At 43.6% G+C, this 19580-nt stretch overlaps 1 protein-coding gene across 2 annotated transcripts in view; it reads right to left on the minus strand.

Annotated features, from left to right (window-relative positions):
- Window positions 1-17606, minus strand: part of PIK3R6 (phosphoinositide-3-kinase regulatory subunit 6) — a 105190-nt gene extending 87584 nt beyond the window's left edge. For both annotated transcript variants that reach the window (XM_077253541.1, XM_077253539.1), the window contains exon 1: window positions 17528-17606. The gene's annotated coding sequence lies outside the window, so the exon portion shown is untranslated. The remainder of the gene's footprint in view (window positions 1-17527) is intronic.
- Window positions 17607-19580: the final 1974 nt, after the last annotated feature.

Raw genomic sequence — 19580 nt, forward strand, 5'->3', positions numbered from 1 at the left:
TTACTTAATTGGTACAGAAGCACTGTAGAAAACCTACAATATCAAAAACTCAGCAAATACAGATCGTGGGAACATCATAGCTGAAGAGGCAAATCTGCTCCCAACAGACCAATGAATTTGGCTTTCAGATTTGGAGCATTCAGAGACCATAATTCCACAGGCAAATCCGCAACGTGTGCACATAGCCTTACAGTGGGAATCCTATGACCCTGAGCTTCTCAAACACAGCACACTTTAAGCAGATCTTCTGAAACCCCGATAATTCAGTTTTGTCATGTTAATTGAAAGAGCTTGAATAAAAACTTCAAAAAGTCTTAATTCTTCACCATGTGATGCGTGTTTATGCTCAGGCCTGTGCGAGACTCCCCCACCATTCTCAATACTGTATCCCATCTAGAGCAATTTGCTTATCATATCCGTTATTACAGACATGTATGAAAAGCAAATAAAAGCACTAATTACAATAGCAATATTGATAATATTTCCCAGATCTTTATGCGATTAATTCCGATGTGACCACTATTAAAGGAAATGCGTTGTTTTTTTTTATTCGTGCTATGATGAATTGAAATTGAAAATATTCATCGTCAAGAAACTAAAAAATTGTTGATGAAAATGAGAGGCCCTAGCTCTTTTGGGATGGATGTTCCTGTAAATGGAATTGATATTTAAAGGTAAAAAATAACTAAATCACAGAGCAATAGCATTTCTACTTGATTTGCTCCTAACTTTTATTGTTGAAAATTATTTTTCTGCCATTATTCGGAAGCTTCCCAATGACGTTGGTTGACATTCTGGGGTTTATGTGGTAGGTTGTGTCTGTAGTTTTGGCTGAATGTTCTGTGATACTCTACCCCCCTGCTGTCAGGTCTGGTCATGGTCTCCTTTATGGCCTCAGTGACTCAGAAGCCAACTTGGCTGGGCTTCTGTGCTGATCTATCAGTCCTGTAGATTGGGATCCACTGCTCTTCTCCTCTACACATTCTCGGCTACTGTGCGTTGGGTCCGCCTATAAAAATTGCATTAGCTTCATCCACAGTCTTTAATGAAGCACTAGGCATTGAGTTAGTAGCCTATGGGATGTGTGGCTGGTAGAGAAGAAGCCATCGCTGCTGGACCACAATAATGGTGCTCGAGTCTCATGACTCCTGCCGGGAGGTGACGGGTTTTCCTTTCTAATATCAGCAAATGACATTATAGGACACTGTGAGATAATTGGGCAACAAAAGTTTGATAGCGGAAAGGACTTTTAAATTGCGTACGCTTCCACTTTTCATGACCACTAGGGCAAGTTCTTCTCATAGTAACCAATGGCAAGGTCCAGCAGTAGCAAAACTTAAAACTGTTATTACTCTTATTTTAGTTAATATGCAGTTTTCTACGAAGCGTCTGTTGTCTGGTTTGTTTTTGCCTTTAACAATATTGACTCAACTTGTCCCAATGTACAATGGAGTCATGACAAGTTATGACACGCACATTTGTCCTTTATTAACTATCCCAACTTCCGTCTCGAGAGTATCGCCCCATAGAAGTTTCCCACATGCAATCAGGCTATTATAGGGATTACGAATTACACAATGATACAGAACAATTTAAGCTTCCTCATTCCGTAACACAAGTGCAAGCGTTCCCTAGGAATCCCATATGGTTTGTTCTTTATATACACTGCACAAAATGCTTTGCATGCAAAGTTTAGAGGATTAAGAAAGTTTTATACCCATTGAGCTCTGGTCAATTACCCAGTTTGTCAATCACGTGACTGTGGACGTAATACAAGTGCAATGCAGGGATATGATGGCGCTCGTGGACTAGTCTGGATACACAAGAGCAGGGATTAAACGTGTTTACACACACTGTACTAACTTACTGTACTTTGTGTGCACAGCTACTAGAGAATTAGTATTTTTGAAGATTAATTTTATTATTGAACAACTCCAGTGCTGTCGGTCAATCCAAAAGGTCAATAAACGTAAATTTTCCACTTCAATGGTTTATTATCATGTTATAGTGAGACTATGAACCAAACAACTCAAAATGTACAAAAATACTTTTCTGACATTTGCAAAAAAATATGAATGACCAATATAGTAATATAGTTGCCCTTCTTTTCAATAAGAGTCATAAGCTCCAGTTTGTCAGTTTCTTCATCTGTTGACGATCAACCTTTTGGGCAGCGCCAACCACAGACCCCAGACACTGATCAGAGAGGTGACTGATTTTCTTCACTATAAATCTCCCGTTTAAGAAGGACCCCAAATTTCTAATAAAGTTTAGGTCAGGTGAAGAAGGAGGCATGTTATTGTTCCTTCATCTTTTAGGCCGTTGCTGGCAGCCAAGCTTATGTTTCTTGCTCAGTGATAGTCGAGTCTAGCCTCCTCACCTCGGCTATGTCTCTGAGTACTGATCACCTTGTACTTCTGTGTCTTGCTCAGTAGCGGTCGGGCTCAGCCTCCTCACCTTGGTCTTGTCTCTGAGTACTGAACACCTTGTACTTCTGTCTCTTGCCCAGAGATGGTCAGGTTCAGCCTCTCTTACCTCGGCCATATCTCTGAGTAGTGAACATCTTGTACTTTTGAGTCTTGCTCAGTAGTGGTCAGGTTCAGCCTCCCTTACTTCAGCCATGTTTCTGAGTAGTGAATAACTTTCACTTCTGTGTCTTGCTCAGTGGTGGTCGGGTTCAGCCTCCTCACCTCGGACATGTCTCTGAGCACTGAACACCTTGTACTTCTGTCTCTTGCTCAGTGGTGGTCGGGTTCAGCCTCCTCACCTCGGTCATGTCTCTGAGCACTGAACACCTTGTACTTCTGTGTCTTGCTCAGTGGTGGTCGCGTTAAGCCTCCTCACCTTGGCCATGTCTCTTAGAACTGAACACCTTGTACTTCTGTCTCTTGCTAAGTGATGGTCAGGTTCAGCCTCCTCACCTTGGTCATGTTTCTTAGCACTGAACACCTTGCACTTCTCTGTGTTGCTCGCTGGTGGTCAGTTTCAGCCTCCTTACATCGGCCATGTCTCTTAGCACTGATCACTGTACTTCTGTGTCTTGCTCAGTAGTGGTCAGGTTCAGCCTCCTCACCTTGGTCATGTCTCTTAGCACTGAACACCTTGTACTTCTGTCTCTTGCTATGTGATGGTCAGGTTCAGCCTCCCTAACCTTGGCCATGTCTCTTAGCACTGAACACATTGTACTTCTGTGTCTTGATCAGTGGTGGTCGGGCTCAGCCTCCTCACCTTGGTCATGCCTCTGAGCACTGAACACCTTGTACTTCTGTCTCTTGCTCAGTGGTTTTCGGGTTCAGCCTCCCTAACCTTGGCCATGTCTCTTAGCACTGAACACCTTGTACTTCTGTGTCTTGCTCAGTAGTGGTCGGGCTCAGCCTCCTCACCTTGGTCATGTCTCTGAGCACTGATCACTGTACTTCTGGCCTCCAGGGAAGTTGCAGTTCTGGAATATGACAGCACTTGAGGATAATGGCTTTCTGTTGCCTTCACAGTTGATTCTTCTCAAATCTTTGGCAGTTAATCTCATATTTTTTCTCAACATTTTTCTTGCGATCCTAGTGACTATTTGCAACAAAACTTTTGATGGTTCTATGATGGCACCAATATCTGAGCAGTGTGAAGAGTGCTGCCTCCAATGTAAGACTGGTAATAATTTCATTCTTTTCAGAGTCAATTAAATCTTCTTTGAACCATTTTGCCTAATAATTCTGCACATCCTGATAAAGCTCTTTGTATCCTTAATTCACACCCTCCCTCATTACACAAATGCACATAATCTGATCTGCTCCATCCAATGAGCAGTCAAGTTTATACAGCTCAGAGTTGGAAAAATTGCATAAAAGTGATGATATGGTCAAAATACTCACTATCTTAATAATTCTGCACACAGTGTGGGTGCAATAAGGCATGAAGAATGATAAAGCGCTTCTTATACATTATAAGGGTAAATCCCCTTGATGGGTTTCCTTTAATCTAGTGAGTTGCACTATAATAACTGATTGGTAATAGGAGTAGGAGTAGGAAAGGTTTGGGACCCCAAGACGCCATTTCTGCTTGTATGTAGTTCAGTACAGAGAGGTATCGGGGGCGGTGTTCCCTCCAGATATAAGATAGGAGGCGCTTCTAAAAGAGATATAACAGTATTATAGGGCAGCGCTAGGTAAAGTGAAAATGAGGTAAAGGAACTTTTTGGAGCATTCTGGATATTGGGAGTCATTTCAGTGATGTCAATTTTGCCAAGAAATAGTTATTGGTGACTAGTATGACAAGTGGTGAATGATGTGTAGGTTAATTGGTCATTGTAGAAGGGGGTGATCCAAATACCCAAGTAATCTACAGATGTAACATTCCTAACCTGAATGATCAACATTACACAAAGATTTCGAGCACCGATGGTTCATATGCTATATGCGTAATGTGGGCACAACAATACAAAGTAAATGAGTGCCCGTACTATTCAGATTGTTTAGTCGCACTGTAATTGTTTCACACCATGGTTGTCAAGCTCAGAAACACTACATGTGTAAGTGTTATGGAGACCAATGAAAAGAATAAGTGGAAAGGAAAACAGAAGAAGCCATGTACTGTATGTCTAATAGAAGTGTCGAGGGCCTACGTTATTAATGGTCAGGCCACAGAGCTCAGCGAAGGGTACACATGTCAGTGTTTCTCCTACTCTGGTCCATTTTGTAGACAGATCACGTACATTCAAGTGAATAAGTAAGTAATCAGAAAAGGCAGCACACAGGTGTAATCCTCCTGCTGTCCATTTTTCACTGACTGGTTGCTAAGATTAGCTTGGTAGACCTTCATCTTTCTTAAATTGCTGAGAATCAGATGTTAAAAACAGACACATGGCCCAAAACAGTTTAAAAAAATGGATTGAGCTCACTGATGAAAAACTGTGTTTTTTTGGTGCGAGCGAAAAGAAAAAGGATCCCTGACATGTGAATAAGACTTAAAGGGGTTATCCAGGACAATTTTTTATTTCTTTACTAACAGGTAGGTAGTTGCTTAACTTCCTGCCTGTTTTACCTGCCGCTGATCTCTGTAACCTCAGAGTGGTCACAGACCGCTCCTGCAGTCAACTCTATGGCTTCAGCTGATTTCCTGTCAACAGAGCAGTTCCTTCTCTTCCGCTCTGCTGGCAATTCTGCTGCTTCACGCGGTAAGAGCAGCTCATCCTCTTCCGGGCTGCTCTGTTGACGAGGCGTGACTGCCAACGTCACAGCCACTTCCCAGCTACCTAACTGCGGGAAGACAGCTGTCAATCAGCATGACGTTGTCAGTCACGCCCTGTAGACAGAGCAGCCCACAATAGGAATAGTTACTCTTGTGGCATGAAGCAGCAGAATCGCTGGCAGAATCGTGACCAATCGTGACATTTAGGTACCATATTTAGTTTGGCATGTCTTTAGGGGTGGACTGCAGGATGATATGATTGTGATTGAGCCTAAGGGGGGTTTTCGGTGACCCTGTGACAGAGACATTAGCTCCATAAGTGCCAATATGGCTGACAGCAGAAGTTGAGACAAATAGAGGGACTCCATGAAGACAAGTTTTAGAAGTGGTTGAGTGTTCTGGTTTTGGGTGTTCACTTTGGCAGCAGACATATATGTTAATGTGATTTTCATTGGTGTGTGATCAGGTTTTAGCAAATTAACGTCAAGTTACAGTAGTAAAATTCTGATAACTAACACACCCAGGACAGAAAATTGTCAAATTAGGGTAATAGCCGTAAAAACAGCCTTAATATGGGTGCGTAAATGCGTCCATAATACGCTCAAGTGTATGGGGTAAGTCGTGTCCACAAACTCGTTTTTATAATTTTCATCTTGTTTTCTATAAATCATCCATTCATAGTTTGTCTTTTGGTTATATGTTTAGCGCTTGCAAAGCTAAACGCACGGTATCACTTCTCTTTTTATTGGTAAGATTTTAAGTATCTGTTCCTGTTTTATTTACTCTTTTAGTCTTTTTATAAAGTATGGAAATCCTTTGTGGGGATGGGGCTTTGTATTTTTCATATGTTATGTTAGACATCCGCTTTTATTTTTTACATGCCTAACAGAAGCTGGGTGACAACCACTGATCAGTACTGTTCCCTAAAGAGTTGTCACCAAGCCTTTGCGCCTATGCTTCTGTACAGTCTCTGTGCATATTACATCATCAGCAGTATACAGTATGTCTGGAAGATTTCCTGCTGTATACCTCCAATGGAAGCCTTTGGCGAATGTCATAGACAGGGGCGTAAATATAATGTGTAAAGGGATTGCAATTGCTCCTGGGCCCTGTAGCCTAGGAGGCCCAATAGGTCCTTTTGGCCCATTTGAAAAGACCATTACTATTAAAAGCCTGCAATAATTGGGGGCCTCATTGGAGCTTTTGCACTGGGACCCATGAGCTTCAAGTTATGCCACTGGTCATAAAGTAACTTCCATTGATATTTGAAAAGATAGGTGGCATTTATGGGCACTTTTAAAGGGATTACAGTATTCAGTTTTGACAACCCCCTCTCACTACAACAGTTCCCCCAAGAATGATGAAATCACAGACACACAAGAGCTGTTCTGTGGTTGCCATAAGATGGGCTTCATCACTGTTAATTGCAAATGCCATACAGTGGCTTGCGAAAGCATTCACCCCCTTGGCATTTTTCATGTTTTGCTACCTCACAACCTGGAATTTCACTGTGTTTTTTGAGGGTTGTATCAGTTCATGTAAAGCTCAAGCCTGCAATTGTGAACATTTGGTTTTATTTTCTTTTCATTTCCAATGAATAACAGCAGGAGGAAACACATAAACAGGTACAAGAAACCAAAGGTGGGAACACCTGGATACAGAGAGCAATGGGTAATTAATATTAGTGTATCAATTGCATAGTCCTGGGAAGTACTGCTTGCTAACAGATACAAAACAAATATATTAAAGTGCAAGTGGTCTTATATAACGTACATCATAACTTAATTTCACATAAGATATATCCATGTACAGTATATAATAAGGACTTGTTGTAGTAAGATACAATGTCATGTGGTCCAAACCATTATTATAGTACATTCACCGTGACCAGGAAGTCCGGTGCTGTACAGGTGGGATTTCTTTGTGTATTAGGTATGTTGTCTCTCGGTATGCATGTCGCGGCTGCATGAATGTACCCCATGATGCTGCAGACACGTGACTGTGTCAAGTGACTTATGCGTTATGTCACACACCGTGACCGGGAAGCTGGGTGTCGATTTTGCGCGTTTAGGTAATCAATCAACAGAAGATCATTTGCTTCTGCCTCATTGGCCAATGATGCTTTAAAAAGTACCTTAGCCAGTTGCCCATCACCCCTGGACAAAGCTTTCTGGGCGAAACGCGCGTCGGGTGTAGTGGGCACCTGGATTACCATTAGTGTGAAGTAAATATGCAATGGTTCATTTGATCAGTAAACATTGTTAATGCCTGGGTTTATTACCTGTACTATAATAATGGTTTGGACCACATGACATTGTATCTTACTACAACAGATCCTTATTATATACATGGATATATCTTATGTGAAATTAAGTTATGGTGTACTTTATATAATACCACTTGTACTTTAATATATTTGTTTTGTATTGGTTAGCAAGCAGTACTTCCCAGGACTATGTAATTGATACACTAATATTAATTACTAGTGATGAGCGAGTGTACTCGTTACTCGGGTTTTCCAAGCACGCTCGGGTGACCTCCGGAGATTTAGTTTTCATCAGCAGCAGCTGAATGATTTACAGCTAGTAGCCAGCCTAAGTACATGTGGGGGTTGCCTGGTTGCTAGGGAATCCCCACATGTAATCAAGCTGGCTAGTAGCTATAAATCATTCAGCTGCTGAGATGAAAACTTAATCTCTGAGCAGTCATAAATACTCGGAGGTCACCCGAGCATGCTCGGAAAAACCCGAGCAACGAGTACACTCGCTCATCACTATTCATGACATTTCTTCCTCCTAAATCTTCCCCCATCACCTGTGAGTGATATTATTGAGAAGTGGAAGGAACCGCAGCAACTCAGCCCTGAAGTGGAGACCCCGTAATGTTACAGAGCGGGGGGCCGAATGCTGAGGAGCAGAAGACAGAAAAGTCGAGATCACTCCGTTGAAGATCCCATAACTGCAGAGTTCAGACCTCCTCTGGTATTACAATCAGTGCAACACTGCTCCTCGGCCGGAGCTTCATGGCCTAGTAGCTGCATGCAGCCTTACATCACCAAGCACAATGCTGAGCGTTGGATGGAGTGGTACAAAGCCGCCACCACTGGACTCTGGAGCAAACGTGTTCTGTGCAGAGATGGATCACACTTCTCTGGCATCTGATGAACGAGTCTGGGGTTGGTGAATACAAGGAGAACGTTACCCGCCTGACTGCTTTGTGCAAGTTTTTCGATTTGGTGGAGGAAGGATACCACAATAAGCACAATCTCATTTCACTGATGTTTCTGTGCCGCTTCTCATGCTTTCTTCTGAATTTTCATGATCATTTACAAGTATCAAGCTGAGCACCACAAGACATGGCTATTATCTACTATATAATTGTCTAAGGGTCACTTCCGTCTGTCTGTCTGTCTTTCTGTCTCTCATGGAAATCCAAGTTGCTGATTGGTCGTGGCAAAACGTCCACGACCAATCAGCGACGGGCACAGTCCGGCGACAAAATGGCCGCTCTTTCCTCCCCTCAGTCAGTGCCCGCTCCATACTCCCCTCCAGTCAGCCCTCACACAGGGTTAATGCCAGCGTTACCAGAGCGCGGTGTAACGCACTCCGGTTATGCAGCTATTAACCCTGTGTGACCAACTTTTTACTATTGATGCTGTGTATGCAGCATCAATAGTAAAAAGATCTAATGTTACAAATAAGAATAATAATAAAAAAAAAAGGTTATTCCCACCCTCCGACGTTGCCCGCTGTCCTCGGCAGTGCAAGTGGCAGGTTCCGGTGCCAAGGATGCTATGCGAGAAGGACCTTCCATGACGTCGTGGTCATGTGACCGCGACGTCATCACAGGTCCTGCGCTCATACTAACCCTGGGACTGGAAGCTGCCGCGTGCTCCGCACACAGGCTCCAGGACTTCAAGGGGCCTTCGGAAGGTGAGTATATGTTTATTTTTATTTTAAGTGTTTTTTAACCATGCATATAGTGGCCACATTGCTATATACTACGTGGGCTGTGTTACATACTGCGTGGGCTCTGTTATATACTACATCTCTGTGCTACATACTATGTAGCTGGGCAATATACAACGGGACTGTGCAATATACAATGTGACTGTCCAATATACTACGTGACTAGGCAATATACTACGTGTCTGGGCAATATACTACTTGACTGGGCAGTATACTTCGTGTCTGTGATGTATACTATGTCGCTGTGCAATATACTACATGCTGGGCAGCACGGTGGGGCAGTGGATAGCATTGCAGTGCTGGAGTCCAGGGTTCTAATCCCACCTTGGACAACATCTGCAAGGAGTTTGTATGTTCTCCCCGTGTTTGCGTGGGTTTCCTCCGGGTACTCCGGTTTCCTCCCACATTCCAAAGACATACTGATAGAGAATTTAGATTGTGAGCCCCATCGGGGACAGTGATGATAATGTGTGCAAACTGTCAAGCGCTGCGGAATATGTTAGCGCTATATAAAAATAAAGATTATTATTATTATGGCTGGGCAATATACTACGTGACTGGGCAATATACTACGTGGCTGGGCAATATACTACATGACTGGGCAATATACTACGTGGCTGGGCAATATACTACATATACTACGTGGCTGGGCAATATACTACGTGACTGGGCAATATACTACGTGGCTGGGCAATATACTACGTTGTTGTGAATTTGCTTTTTGCTCCCTCTAGTGGTTACTAGTTTTTTGACTCTGGTTTTTCTGTCATTCCTTTTATCCGCACCTGGGTCGTTAGTTAGGGGTGTTGCTATATAAGCTCCCTGGACCTTCAGTTCAATGCCTGGCAACGTAGTTATCAGAGCTAGTCTGCTGTGCTCTTGTCTACTGATCCTGGTTCCAGTTATATCAGCTAAGTCTGCCTTTTGCTTTTTGCTATTTGTTTTGGTTTTGTATTTTTGTCCATCTTGTTCCAAATCTATATCCTGACCTTTGCTGGAAGCTCTAGGGGGCTGGTGTTCTCCCCCCGGACCGTTAGACGGTTCGGGGGTTCTTGAATTTCCAGTGTGGATTTTGATAGGGTTTTTGTTGACCATATAAGTTACCTTTCTTTATTCTGCTATCAGTAAGCGGGCCTCTCTGTGCTAAACCTGGTTCATTTCTGTGTTTGTCATGTCCTCTTACCTCACCGTCATTATTTGTGGGGGGCTTCTATCCAGCTTTGGGGTCCCCTTCTCTGGAGGCAAGAAAGGTCTTTGTTTTCCTCTACTAGGGGTAGCTAGATTCTCCGGCTGGCGCGTGTCATCTAGAATCAACGTAGGAATGATCCCCGGCTACTTCTAGTGTTGGCGTTAGGAGTAGATATATGGTCAACCCAGTTACCACTGCCCTATGAGCTGGATTTTTGTATTCTGCAGACTTCCACGTTCCTCTGAGACCCTCGCCATTGGGGTCATAACAGTACTGTTATGACCCCAATGGCGAGGGTCTCAGAGGAACGTGGAAGTCTGCAGAATACAAAAATCCAGCTCATAGGGCAGTGGTAACTGGGTTGACCATATATCTACTCCTAACGCCAACACTAGAAGTAGCCGGGGATCATTCCTACGTTGATTCTAGATGACACGCGCCAGCCGGAGAATCTAGCTACCCCTAGTAGAGGAAAACAAAGACCTTTCTTGCCTCCAGAGAAGGGGACCCCAAAGCTGGATAGAAGCCCCCCACAAATAATGACGGTGAGGTAAGAGGAAATGACAAACACAGAAATGAACCAGGTTTAGCACAGAGAGGCCCGCTTACTGATAGCAGAATAAAGAAAGGTAACTTATATGGTCAACAAAAACCCTATCAAAATCCACACTGGAAATTCAAGAACCCCCGAACCGTCTAACGGTCCGGGGGGAGAACACCAGCCCCCTAGAGCTTCCAGCAAAGGTCAGGATATAGATTTGGAACAAGCTGGACAAAAATACAAAACCAAAACAAATAGCAAAAAGCAAAAGGCAGACTTAGCTGATATAACTGGAACCAGGATCAGTAGACAAGAGCACAGCAGACTAGCTCTGATAACTACGTTGCCAGGCATTGAACTGAAGGTCCAGGGAGCTTATATAGCAACACCCCTAACTAACGACCCAGGTGCGGATAAAAGGAATGACAGAAAAACCAGAGTCAAAAAACTAGTAACCACTAGAGGGAGCAAAAAGCAAATTCACAACACTACGTGGCTGGGCAATATACTACGTGGCTGGGCAATATACTACGTGGCTGGGCAATATACTACGTGACTGGGCAATATACTACGTGGCTGGGCAATACACTATGTGACTGGGCAATATACTACGTGGCTGGGCAATATACTACATGGCTGGGCAACATACTACGTGACTGGGCAATATACTACATGACTGGGCAATATACTACATGGCTGGGCAATATACTACGTGACTGGGCAATATACTACGTGGCTGGGCAATACACTACGTGACTGGGCAATATACTACGTGGCTGGGCAATACACTATGTGACTGGGCAATATACTACGTGGCTGGGCAATATACTACGTGGCTGGGCAATATACTACATGGCTGGGCAACATACTACGTGACTGGGCAATATACTACATGACTGGGCAATATACTACATGGCTGGGCAATATACTACGTGACTGGGCAATATACTACGTGGCTGGGCAATACACTACGTGACTGGGCAATATACTACGTGGCTGGGCAATATACTAGGTGGCTGGGCAATATACTACATGGCTGGGCAATATACTACGTGACTGGGCAATATACTACATGGCTGGGCGGCAATATACTACGAGGCTGGGCAATATACTACGTGGCTGGGCAATATACTATGTGGCTGGGCAATATACTACATGGCTGGGTAATATACTATGTGGCTGGGCAATATACTACGTGGCTGGGCAATATACTACGTGGCTGGGCAATATACTACGTGGCTGGGCAATATACTACGTGACTGGGCAATATACTACATGACTGGGCAATATACTACATGACTGGGCAATATACTACGTGGCTCGGCAATACACTACGTGACTGGGCAATATACTACGTGGCTGGGCAATACACTACGTGACTGGGCAATATACTACGTGGCTGGGCAATATACTAGGTGGCTGGGCAATATACTACATGGCTGGGCAATATACTACGTGACTGGGCAATATACTACGTGGCTGGGCGGCAATATACTACGAGGCTGGGCAATATACTACGTGGCTGGGCAATATACTATGTGGCTGGGCAATATACTACATGGCTGGGTAATATACTATGTGGCTGGGCAATATACCTACGTGGCTGGGCAATATACTACGTGGCTGGGCAATATACTACGTGACTGGGCAATATACTACATGACTGGGCAATATACTACATGACTGGGCAATATACTACGTGGCTGGGCAATACACTACGTTACTGGGCAATATACTACGTGGCTGGGCAATATACTACATGGCTGGGCAATATACTATGTGACTGGGCAATATACTACATGACTGGGCAATATACTACATGGCTGGGCAATATACTACGTGACTGGGCAATATACTACGTGGCTGGGCAATACACTACGTGACTGGGCAATATACTATGTGGCTGGGCAATATACTACATGGCTGGGCAATATACTACGTGACTGGGCAATATACTACGTGGCTGGGCGGCAATATACTACGAGGCTGGGCAATATACTACGTGGCTGGGCAATATACTATGTGGCTGGGCAATATACTACATGGCTGGGTAATATACTATGTGGCTGGGCAATATACTACGTGGCTGGGCAATATACTACGTGGCTGGGCAATATACTACGTGGCTGGGCAATATACTACGTGGCTGGGCAATATACTACGTGACTGGGCAATATACTACATGACTGGGCAATATACTACATGACTGGGCAATATACTACATGGCTGGGCAATATACTACGTGACTGGGCAATATACTACATGACTGGGCAATATACTACATGGCTGGGCAATATACTACGTGACTGGGCAATATACTACGTGGCTGGGCAATACACTACGTGACTGGGCAATATACTACGTGGCTGGGCAATATACTACATGGCTGGGCAATATACTACGTGACTGGGCAATATACTACGTGGCTGGGCGGCAATATACTACGAGGCTGGGCAATATACTACGTGGCTGGGCAATATACTATGTGGCTGGGCAATATACTACATGGCTGGGTAATATACTATGTGGCTGGGCAATATACTACGTGGCTGGGCAATATACTACGTGGACATGCATATTCTAGAATACCCGATGTGTTAGAATCGGGCCACCTTCTAGTCGGGATATATTTTCTTTGGTCTTATTTTTCCTTGGAACTGGGTGTGGTTGGTAGTGCCAGTATTTTTTTCTTTGGTCCTTGTGACCGATGCTGCTGTATGACAGCCATCGGAGGCTGATAATTTGGTGAAAAGATCCCAATTAGTGATGAGAGAATATACTCGTTACTCGAGATTTCCTGAGCATGCTCTGGTGTCCTCCGAGTATTTTTTAGTGCTCAGAGATTTAGTTTTTCTTGCCGCAGCTGAATGATTTACATCTGTTAGCCAGCATAAGTACATGTGGGGATTCCCTAGCAACCAGGCAACCCCCACATGTACTTATGCTGGCTAACAGATGTAAATCATTCAGCTGCGGCAAGAAAAACTAAATCTCCGAGCACTAAAAAATACTCGGAGGACACCCGAGCATGCTCAGGAAATCTTGAGTAACAAGTATATTCTCTCATCACTAATCCCAATGCATTCAGTAAATTAGAGAAGAAGGGCTGCAGGTTACGTCGCTGTAAAACATGTCCGGGAGCTCGTTTACTTTAATATGAGAGGAAATGTCATTGTTGTGTAAGACATAGCTGAGATAAATTGTACTGCAACGTGTTGTGGTTTTGGGTGTAGTGTAAGTGTATATATACAGATATTAATAATGTGTGTGGCAGAGCCCATTGCTTGAAAATAGACATTACTGGGGTCTGGAGCTCACCATCTGCCCACCATTCATTCACCACCATGGTACTAATACTGGAATGCCCGAATAATGCCGCCACAGATCACTGACATTACACCAGCCGCATGTCTACACCGACCAGCGCTCTCATCATTCATGTGTATTGCCACATTTCACATGATACATTCTGTCACAAAGCAGTATCACACATGGTAGGGTTAGAGACACCAACTCACAAGGCAGTACCACACATAATAGAACTAGATACAACAACTCACAAGGCAGTATCACACATGGTAGGGTTAGAGACACCAACTCATAAATGGAGTATCACACATGGTAGGTTTAGATGCACTAACTCAAGGCAGTACCACACATGGTAGGGTTAGAGACACCAACTCACAAGGCAGTACCACACATAATAGAACTAGATACAACAACTCACAAGGCAGTATCACACATGGTAGGGTTAGAGACACCAACTCATAAATGGAGTATCACACATGGTAGGTTTAGATGCACTAACTCAAGGCAGTACCACACATGGTAGGGTTAGAGACACCAACTCGCAAGGCAGTACCACACATAATAGAACTAGATACAACAACTCACAAGGCAGTATCACACATGGTAGGGTTAGAGACACCAACTCACAAGGCAGTACCACACATAATAGAACTAGATACAACAACTCACAAGGCAGTATCACACATGGTAGGGTTAGAGACACCAACTCATAAATGGAGTATCACACATGGTAGGTTTAGATGCACTAACTCAAGGCAGTACCACACATGGTAGGGTTAGAGACACCAACTCACAAGGCAGTACCACACATAATAGAACTAGATACAACAACTCACAAGGCAGTATCACACATGGTAGGGTTAGAGACACCAACTCATAAATGGAGTATCACACATGGTAGGTTTAGATGCACTAACTCAAGGCAGTACCACACATGGTAGGGTTAGAGACACCAACTCGCAAGGCAGTACCACACATAATAGAACTAGATACAACAACTCACAAGGCAGTATCACACATGGTAGGGTTAGAGACACCAACTCATAAATGGAGTATCACACATGGTAGGTTTAGATGCACTAACTCAAGGCAGTACCACACGTGGTAGGGTTAGATACACCAACTCACAAGGCAGTTTCAGACGTGGTAGGATTTACCAACTCACAAGGCAGTACCACACACAGTAGGGTTAGATACACCAACTCATAAATGCAGTATGACACATGGTAGGGTTAGATACACCAGCTCACAAGGTAGTACCACACATGGTAGGGTTAGATGCACCAACTCACAAGGCAGTACCACACATAATAGAACTAGATACAACAACTCACAAGGCAGTATCACACATGGTAGGGTTAGAGACACCAACTCATAAATGGAGTATCACACATGGTAGGTTTAGATGCACTAACTCAAGGCAGTACCACACATGGTAGGGTTAGAGACACCAACTCACAAGGCAGTACCACACATAATAGAACTAGATACAACAACTCACAAGGCAGTATCACACATGGTAGGGTTAGAGACACCAACTCATAAATGGAGTATCACACATGGTAGGTTTAGATGCACTAACTCAAGGCAGTACCACACATGGTAGGGTTAGAGACACCAACTCGCAAGGCAGTACCACACATAATAGAACTAGATACAACAACTCACAAGGCAGTATCACACATGGTAGGGTTAGAGACACCAACTCACAAGGCAGTACCACACATAATAGAACTAGATACAACAACTCACAAGGCAGTATCACACATGGTAGGGTTAGAGACACCAACTCATAAATGGAGTATCACACATGGTAGGTTTAGATGCACTAACTCAAGGCAGTACCACACATGGTAGGGTTAGAGACACCAACTCACAAGGCAGTACCACACATAATAGAACTAGATACAACAACTCACAAGGCAGTATCACACATGGTAGGGTTAGAGACACCAACTCATAAATGGAGTATCACACATGGTAGGTTTAGATGCACTAACTCAAGGCAGTACCACACATGGTAGGGTTAGAGACACCAACTCGCAAGGCAGTACCACACATAATAGAACTAGATACAACAACTCACAAGGCAGTATCACACATGGTAGGGTTAGAGACACCAACTCATAAATGGAGTATCACACATGGTAGGTTTAGATGCACTAACTCAAGGCAGTACCACACGTGGTAGGGTTAGATACACCAACTCACAAGGCAGTTTCAGACGTGGTAGGATTTACCAACTCACAAGGCAGTACCACACACAGTAGGGTTAGATACACCAACTCATAAATGCAGTATGACACATGGTAGGGTTAGATACACCAGCTCACAAGGTAGTACCACACATGGTAGGGTTAGATGCACCAACTCACAAATGCAGTATCACACATGGTAGGGTTAGATACACCAACTCACAAATGCAGTATCACACATGGTAGGGTTATATACACCAACTCACAAGGTAGTACCACACATGGTAGGGTTAGATGCACCAACTCACAAATGCAGTATCACACATGGTAGGGTTAGATACACCAATTCACAAGGCAGTGCCACAAAACATGGTAGGGTTAGATACAACTCACAAATGCAGTATCACACATGGTAGGTTTAGATACACTAACTCAAGGCAGTACCACACATGGTTGGGATAGATACACAAACTAACAAGGCGGTACCACACATGGTTGGGATAGATACACAAACTAACAAGGCAGTACCACACATGGTAGGGTTAGATACACCAACTCACAAGGCAGTACCACACATGGTAGGGTTAGATACACTAACTTCAAGGCAGTACCACACATGGTAAGGTTAGATACATCAACTCACAAAGCAGTACAAAACATGGTAGGGTTAGATACACCAACTTTCAAGGCAGTGACACACATGGTAGACTTAGATACACCGACTCACATATCACATATGGTAGGCTTAGATACACAGCTCAATAGACAGTATCACACATGCTAGGATTAAATACACAGCTCAGCAGGCAGTATCTAACATGATAGGATTAGATACACAGCTCAGCAGACAGTATCACACCTGATAGGATTAGATACACAGCTCAGCAGACAGTATCACACGTGATAGGATTAGATACACAGCTCAGCAGGCAGTATCACACATGATAAGATTAGATACACAACTAAGCAGACAGTATCACACAGGATAGGACTAGATACATTGTTGTCCTGCTCATATAGAAGCCATTGATCAGAGGTTAGTATATAGATTACATAGAGATTTGTATAAACCTGGGTAATAAATCCATCCGATCAGGTAATAATGGAAAGCCCTGAGGATGGGACATAAGACTGCAGAGTTTACCTTGCTCCCAGGTGTCTCAGGTGACTCTGCCTGTGAAGATCAGTGACAGAGAGGAGCTGTTTCCTGCGTGGCGTCTCCTCCCTTCGCAGACATTGTCACTATGCACAGGACCCAGGTGATATTTCCTGGACAAGTCACAAGTGTTCAGATGAAGACAAATATGAAGGTAACACGAACCGGCCCCAAACCTGTGTTCAGCTCCTTTGATCTTTCATTCTGGAACTTTGCATTTGTGATATTGTTATCAGCTATTTCAGTAAGGGAAAAAAGTTTCCTTTGAAGTTTTCCCTGATGTGAGCCCCAGTATTCTAACAGGATTTATGGAAAGACAAACAAACCTTTATCCGGCATATGAGCAGACAATATATCTACAGTATATATGTCTGTATGTAAACGCATGGAGCTGCCCCCAGATATGTGCAGGATACGCACCCTCTAATATCTGGCAATAGATTCTACTTAAATGGGGTGTACATCTTAGGCCGGTGTAATATGAAGTGTGCGGCTGCATGTATTTCTATGCAGCTGAACGCTCCGGTCACGAGTGCTGGCGGCAGTGCCAGGAATTGATGCGAGTTTCTCGCTTTGCACATGCAAATATGACACCGTCCTTAGAGAAAGTTCATCCAGCCGCTCACAGTGAACTGCGCTCGCCAGATCATGTTGAAAAACAGATATCGCGGAGCTGGATTACGCCATGGGACAGTATGGCTTATCTTCACTTAGGAAAGGTGAGGGATATGGTTGTTTATTATCTTTGGTTTTTTTTTACAGGGGACATGGGCATTGGTGGATTAGGCGTAAGGTGAGGATTTTTGTTTATTATTTTCTGTTTGTTTTTTTACAAGGGACATGGGCTTCAATGAAATAGGCATAATGTGATTATAAGTGTGCTTTTTTATTTTAAAATAAATGTGTAAAACAGGGTGTTTTGCTTTATTTCAAATAAAGGATTTTATTCTTGCTGTGTGTTTATTTCCAAACTTACTATGGAGTTAGTTATGGAGGAGTCTTATAGATGCCTCTCCATTACTAACACCTTACTTGATTTCACCTGACAATACAAAGGTGACATCATCCCCAACCCTTTTACCACAATTGCCAACGCCTCAGGACAAGTGGGAAGAGGGAAGCTAAGTGCCAGATTTGGCACATCTTAAGAATGCACCATTTCTGCAGTGACTGAAGACTGATGTTGGTAGCTTGGGGGAGGGACAATATCTCTGACCCCTTCCCGGCCTATTAATATCAACCCACCGCTGCCTGTTTAACCTTTGCTGGTTTGAATTTATAGAGAGATTTTTGTTCTGGGGTCCCAGTAAGTTTACAAGGAAAGGCTAACCTGATAGCTGTGAGCTGTTATTAATAGCCTGGGAACCTTATGTTATATTGCCCCTTTTCCCAGATTATTAACATCAACCGCCAGCCGTGGGCTTTTCATCTGATGGTTATGAAAATTGCGCGAGAGCCCATGTCTGTTTTTAATTCTTTATTTTACACTGCTGCTGAATACAACTCCCATCATTGTCTCCTGGTCGCTCTGATTTCCGCGCAAGCAGAAGACAATGATGGGAGCTGCCTTCAGCAGCTTGCCGGCACCTGGGAACAGCGCAAACTGTACTGCTTCTTCCCAGGTACCGATACATGTCCTGCTGATGACACATGCATGTCATCCGTGTGTCATCAGTGTGTAGGTGTGCAGCATACATTTTGTCCGTGCTGCGCAAAAAAACCCTGACATGCAGGTTTTTCACATGGACACACATGGTCCTTATGAAAAACCTGACATGTGCACACCACCATTGAATACAATAGGTGTGCTTCTGTCCGTATTTTCAGCCCTTAAAAAAATGGATCGCATATGGACACAAAACACGGACTTGTGAAGAAGGCCTAAAAGAAATCCCATGAATTCAGCCTCCCAAATCCAAATGCCCCTCTCTCCCTCCTTTAGCATTCACTTGTTTGGCATTTATGTAGCAATGAAAGCCCGCTTAATTTACAGTGTCCATGTTTCCATAAGTACTAGCTGGCACAGTATATGGTCACCACA

This window comes from Ranitomeya variabilis, chromosome 4 (assembly GCF_051348905.1).
Source record: "Ranitomeya variabilis isolate aRanVar5 chromosome 4, aRanVar5.hap1, whole genome shotgun sequence".
Taxonomy (NCBI): domain Eukaryota; kingdom Metazoa; phylum Chordata; class Amphibia; order Anura; family Dendrobatidae; genus Ranitomeya; species Ranitomeya variabilis.